Source organism: Phyllostomus hastatus, unplaced genomic scaffold (genome assembly GCF_019186645.2).
Source record: "Phyllostomus hastatus isolate PE091 unplaced genomic scaffold, TTU_PhHast_1.1 phas_contig_495, whole genome shotgun sequence".
Lineage (NCBI taxonomy): Eukaryota > Metazoa > Chordata > Mammalia > Chiroptera > Phyllostomidae > Phyllostomus > Phyllostomus hastatus.
In genome coordinates this window covers 9,198,104-9,204,461 of record NW_025333895.1, presented here as the reverse complement: position 1 = coordinate 9,204,461, position 6,358 = coordinate 9,198,104, and positions in this window count along the sequence as shown.

Here is a 6,358-nt window from a genome sequence, read left to right as displayed (position 1 = left end):
GCGGCTCCGGACGCCCGGGCTGGCTCCCTGCGAGCGGCACGCGCGCGGCTCTAGCTCAGTCCCGGGCGGGCGCGGGGCGCGCGCTGGCGGGGAGGCGCGCGCCCGAGCCGGCCCGGGAGCGCGCGCCGACCGGCCTCGCGCGCGCCGCCGTCGGGGGCTGCGGGGAGCGGCCCCGGAGCTGTCCCTGGTGCTGACGAGTCGCCCGCTCGGGACGAGGCTGCGCGACGCCCCGCGGGCCTGGGGGTGCCGCTGCCCGCCCCTGCCCCGCGGGGCTCCGGCTGCTCTTTGCCTGCTCCCCTTTCTCCCGTTGCGCCGCGCTGGGATTTGGCGTCACGCCGAGGCTGAGGCTGCTTACCCACAGCGCGACCTTGGGGCGAGTCCCTCGCCGGGCAAGTTTCTGGTTCTCATCTTCCAGACGGACCACAGCACAGCCCGGCCTGAGCACGGCCAGCGACGGCCAGCGCCCGGCACCCAGGGGCTCACTGCGGCGAGCTGGCCCTGCTCCCCGTTCGCGCCCCCCCCCACCCCGCGTCTCTTGGCGAGCCGCCACTGAGCGCACAGAGGAGGGGCTGGCGTGGGACCACTCGGGACACCCACGGGGAGGGCAGCAGACCTTCCTGCGGGACACAAAGCCCAGGGCTGGGACCCAGAAGTTCCCAGAAGTTCCAGGGAAGCGGATTTGGGCTGGGTGCCAGGGGGAGCCCTGTCACCTGAAAGGGTGACCCTGGGCACAGAGAGGGGACCCCTGCCCCGCAGACACCTAGGAGGAGACTGCAGCCACGGGGACCCTGGACTGGGAAAGATCTGGAATGAGAAAGGCTCAGAACACGTAAAGAACCCAGCCTGGCACCCTGCACGTGGCCCTGCGTCCACCTGAGGAACCCTCGAGTTCTCTCGGGAAAACAGACAGACCCGGGGCCAGGAAACTGCTAGGTCGCCCCGTCCTGAAGCTGAGAGTCCTGAGGGCCGGCCGACCGGGCGCCCCTTCCCTCCCGACAGGTGGGCCGAGGGCAGGCGGCTGGGTGCTCACCAGCCCAACACAGACCCCGGGTGCAGCCTGCGGCCCGGCCTGCCCCTGCTGGGCCCCCGGGTCACTCAGGCCCTTCCGACCCCGGAGCGTGTCCCCCGGACAGGCTGGGCAGCACCTCTCTCCTCTGACCGGGTGCGCCGAGTGGGGGCCCGCCCCCTCAGGAGCCTCTCTGCCCCCCCCCCGAGCGGGACAATCGAACGCCACCCGCCCCGTGTCCTCGGGGGCCGGGGCTGCGCGTGACGCGCTAATTAACCGGGTGCAGCACCTGCTCCCACCCACCAGGCGCCTCTCTCCCGATAAACATCACTCGCCGCGGGCGCCGTGCGTCCCGGGCACATGCTCAGCGCCAGGCCCCCTGGTCTCCCTCTGTCCTCTCGGCGACCGGTGGGGGGGGGGCGGGTGCTGCGGGGCCCCAGCCTGCGGGGGGGGGGGACACGTCAGCCCCGACTGGCTCCCGACACCCTCCTCCCAGACTTGCCACCCTCTCCCCAGCCCGAGAGGAAAGACAGCACGTTAATAGAAATCCCATATAAGGAGACGGGGTGGGGGGGGCGGGGGGGAGCGAAAGCCGGGTGAGAGACGCCCGCAGCCCAGCCGTCCACGCCGCTCCGGGCAGCGTCCCCGCCGTGGCCGAGTGACAGGGCTTTTTCTTCTTAAACGTGGGGGTTGCTTCGGTCCTGGCGGACGAGCTGCCGGAGAGTCGCAGCTCGGAGCCCCGCACCTGTCCCCGGGTCTGCACTCACGCGCCGGGCGGGGGTTCGCAGGTGCGGGCCTGGGCGGGTGCGGCGGCCCCGGGAGGTGCTGGCTTCTTTGCGGGGACGTGGGGTCCCGGCGCCTGAGGGGGCTGCGACGGGAGCCCGCTCCTTTGAAACCAGCACGGAGTGTCCCCCCGACACGCGGAAGGTGGCCGCCTCTCTTAGCCTCCCCGCATAGAGGGTCACGGGCGGGGGGGGGCAACGGACCCTGGGCCACGCAGCCAGCAAGGGGGGGCTGTGCGGAACGGATCTCGTTAGAACAACGATGCCCCGGTGCCCGGTGGTCACCACCGAACTCCTTCTCCGAGTGACCGAAGCGTGGCCTGATTTTTAGCCACAAATAAAAACAGGGGGTGCCCAGGGGGTGCTCTGGACCCCACAGCAGCCCCTCGCCCCCGGGTGCCCCTGAACAGCACGTTCTCCTGCGCTCGCAGGGAAGGGCGGGGGCCGCGCGAGGTCTCGGTGGCGGCCAGCACCAGGCCCCGGGGCGGGGGGCGGGGGGGCGAGGCGCCTCCCCGCGGCCAGCCTTCCGCTGCAACGTGCCCCCCAGCACCCCCTATGCCGGGGCCACGGCGGCTGCCACGTGCCCGCCGCCAGCAGCCCTCCACACGCCCGGCGCCGTGGCTGGGACTCACACGCGACAGATGGCCGGGCTGGCGGAAAAACCCCGACACGCGGGACCACGTGCAGCAGTTCCCGAGGGCGCGGGCGAGGGCGGCGGCGGTCGGGGCGGCCCGGCGCGTCGAGGTGGGGCCTCCGTGTCCTCGCGTCTCTCGGGGACCAGGGCGGGCAGCCTGCGGGGAGGGACCGCGTCTCTCTCCTGAGCTCTGCACGCGCCCGACTCCCACGCAGGGACTCGAGGAGAATCCAGGTGCTCGGGGGACCCTGAGCTTCTCGTCTCGGCCCCGCCCCCACACGCAGTCACCCCGTCACGCGGGGGCGTGGCCAGCGTTCCCGGGAGGGAGGCTCTGCACCCGGCCGCCGTTTCCGACCCGAGTCTCGCCCCATGGAGGCAGAGGAGGCCCGGGTGCCAGGGTGCGAGGGCAAGGGCCAGAGTCCCCCCCGGCCTTCCTGGGGGGCTCTCCGAGGGGTGAGCTCCCCGTCTGCAGATGCGTCGCTTACGGCAGACCCGAGCTGGCCCCGGGGGGCCCACCCCGGTCTCGGGCACCCAGGGGATTTCAGAAGGGGCAGCCGATGGCCGCTGGGAGCGGGTGCCCACTTCCCCGGCTTCTGCTGCAGCTGCCCGCCCCGTGGAGCACGGGGCCCCGGGAGACGTGTCTTCCAAGCCCCCTCTCCCCAGACAGCGCGGGCCACGTGGCCGGGGCAGATTCCGCCAGCACCTGCTACGGGAACGGCCCGTGCCTCCAGGCACTTAATACGTTAGCCCGTGGCCGTCTGCACTGTTCCTCTCCGGAGTGCGGCGACTGGACCCCGGGGTGCCTCTGCCCGACCCCGAGGGGTCCCTCCGGGCCAAGCCCACGCAGAGAGCGGATGAACTCTGAAAAAAAAACACCCTGCGAGGCGAACAGTGCCGTGACGTGGCGATCTCGCCGTGACGCCGGCCCGGCTCGGTGCACGCACATCGCAGACCGAGGGGCCTGGATTGCGTGTCTTCTGGACGTGAGCGGGGGAATAACGAGGCATCCGAGTGTGCAAGGGAGAGCGCGTGCACGCGCGTGCGAGGGGCGGGCGGGCGGGGGCGTGCGGGGCGCCCCCGCGCTGCTTCCTTCGCCCTGGTTGGAAAAGCCAGCCCGTCAGCTGGCACAGAGATGACTGCCGGTGTTCACTGACGGCAGCATTTCAAAGGGCTGCGATCCGAGGGTGACGGTCCCTTCTTAGGGCTCTTCGTGGGGGTGGGGGGAGGAGGGGTCGGCGCTGGGTGAGGGGCTGGGGGTCCGTTAGGGGCCCGTCCTGCCAGGGCGGGGGCGGGGGCGGGGGAGGCGGGGCCTGGCTGTTGCTCTCGCAGGCAGCCCACCTCCCGCAGCAGAGCAAACGGGGCGGTGGGTTCGTCCGCCTCTCCATCCATCCCTCCATCCATCCACTCATCCCCGCGCCCCGCACTGTGGGGGCTCAGAGGTGGGGAGGTTCCCCGGGCCCCCCCCCCACAAGCGGGGGGCGCCGGCCCCAGGACCCCACTCTCAGCGGCTGGCATCTCTCGTGTGCTGGCCACCGCCACGCTCTCGGGGCCGCTGGCACGGATGAGACCCATCCTTCCGTGGTGCCCACTGCTCAGCACGGAGGCTGAGACCATGGAGGGCGGGCGGCTTGCCCGAGGCCGGCCCCGCCTGGCTGCAGAGTTCACTCGGCTTGTCCCCTGCTGCCGTGGGGCCCTCCGTCGGTCCTGCTGAAAACAAACAAAAAAAGGAAATAAAGATAGGGGACAGGCAGCCGGGGAGCCGGGGTCTCGTCCCTGACCTGTGGTCCGCCCCCCAACTGGGCCGGCTGTCCCAGAGCGGAGCGAGCAGCTTAGGGTGTGAGGTGCCCATCCTCGGGGGCCCTAACTCACACCAGGCCGAATCCCACGGTCACCCGGGGATCTCGGCCCCTGGAGACAGGGCGCAGAGCGGGGCCCCGGGGACACGACTTCCGGGGTCCAGGGGTCCAGCCCCAGCTCCGCCCCTCCCTGGCTGTGTGACCTGGGGCGGGCTGCCGGCCTCCTCTGTGCCCCCACGTCCTCGCTCGTCAAACGGGGCAGCAGCAGCCCCGGCACCGTTCGCAGGGTCGCTGTGAACGCACAGACGAGCTAAGGTAGGTGAGGCTGACCCAGACGGCACCTCTTTAAGGTGAGTCCTTGGCCCTGGCTGGCGTAGCTCAGTGGATGGAGCGCGGGCTGCGAACCAAAGTGTCGCAGGTTCGATTCCCAGCCAGGGCACATGCCTGGGTTGCAGGCCACGGCCCCCAGCAAGTGCACCTTGATGTTTCTCTCTCTCTCTCTCTCTCCCTCCCTTCCCCCTCTAAAAATAAATAAATAGAATAATTAAAAAAAAAAGGTAAGTCCTTGTTGCCCTCACTCCCTGCGGGGGGAGCTATGCACCGTGGAGCTGTGTGGTTCCCTGACGGGGAGGGGGGTTTCTGCGCACTGGTGGGGACCCCGTGAGTCAGAACGCCAGCGCAAGGTGGGGGCTGCCTTCACCACCAGACGACACCTGGCCCCCAGGAGCACGGCTCTGTCCTTTATCTGTCGGCGACACTTCGTGGCCGGCTGCCCGTGAGCTGTGGGGGCCCCCCCGCGTCATCAGGAGGGTGGAGGGGCCACGGCCTGGCACCCTTGGTGGGGAAGGTGAGAGGGGGGGCCCCCGGTGCCCCTGCACAGATGCTGAGACAGCACACGGCCAACGTCGGCCCGCGGGCCGGCTGGGAAAGATGGAGAGGGAATGGCCGGCCGTTCAGTGTGTTTGGGGACCGTCCGCAGCCAGTCCCGCGCCCGTGGGGCACTCCGGGATCGCCCGCGGGGGGGGGTGGGGGGAGCCGAGCTGGGCGACCGCGGGCCGCGTCCCCTTGGCCAGGGGGGCCGACAGAAAGGGAGACAGGGGACACAAGTACTGAGCCGGACGAGGCGGCTGCCCGCTGACACCCGGGCGCTGGTCCTCGGTGGATGCGCGCCCCCCAGCGAGAGGCAGCAGGGCAACGGCAAGCTGACTCGTCGGCCGGCTGCCAAGGGAGCGTTTTTTGGAATCGACCTTCTCGCGCCTGTTACCACAGCCCCATGGGACGGGTCATCACGACGCGTCGACTGGGCCTGGGGAGCGGCACCCGGGGAGCGCAGACCAGGGGTGGGGGGGCTGGGGGGGGGCTCCGCTGAGCTCCCGGCAGCGGCTTGGTCTGCAGACACACAGTGAAGTGGGTCAGGAGCGCCGGGAAGACCCGGGCGGCCAGCACGGGGGCGCTCACAAAGTCCCTCTCCGCCTCGCTCCCACGCTGGAAACACCCCGCCGTCCAGACGTTCGGCCCCAACCCGGGTAACCCCGAAACCCCCGAGACTCTCTTCCTCTGTGTCCCCCGGGGTTCCGCTGTCCGCGGCCCGCCTGGCCGGGCGAGGGCTCGGGTCTTGGGGGAACCCGCCCTGTAGTGATTCTTCCAGCGGGGAGGGGGGGGCCAGTGGAGAAGGGCCCGAGGGCCCGCAGGTCGGAGCGCCGCTTTGCCCCCACCCCAGTGCCGGCTCTGGGGCGGCGGGCGCATCGCACCGTCTCTCGGATCCCGGGAGGGGGGGGCGATCTGTGTCCCCGTCATTTCAGAGTCGCCCCCAGGAGCCCTGCCGGGGGCCCAGCCCACCACACCGGTGCGCAGGGCAGGGCGTCTGTCCCTCTCGGCCCCGCCCCAGTTCTGACTTCCGCCCTCGCCCTCGGGGCCCTGCTCCCCAGCCCTCCCTGGGGGGGATCTTCGCTCTTTCCCCAGGTCTGGAGACCCCCGCCCCCGGCCCCGCCAGCGCCTGCAGGGGGCCCAGGGCTCCTGCTGTGCTCGGCCCCTGGCCCGGGAGCCCTCTGAGCCTGAAGACGGGGTCCCTCTACGGCTGGGGGGGGGGGGCGGATGTTTGGCCCCTTCCCGCCCTCCATCCCGGCTCCTCCCCGCCGGG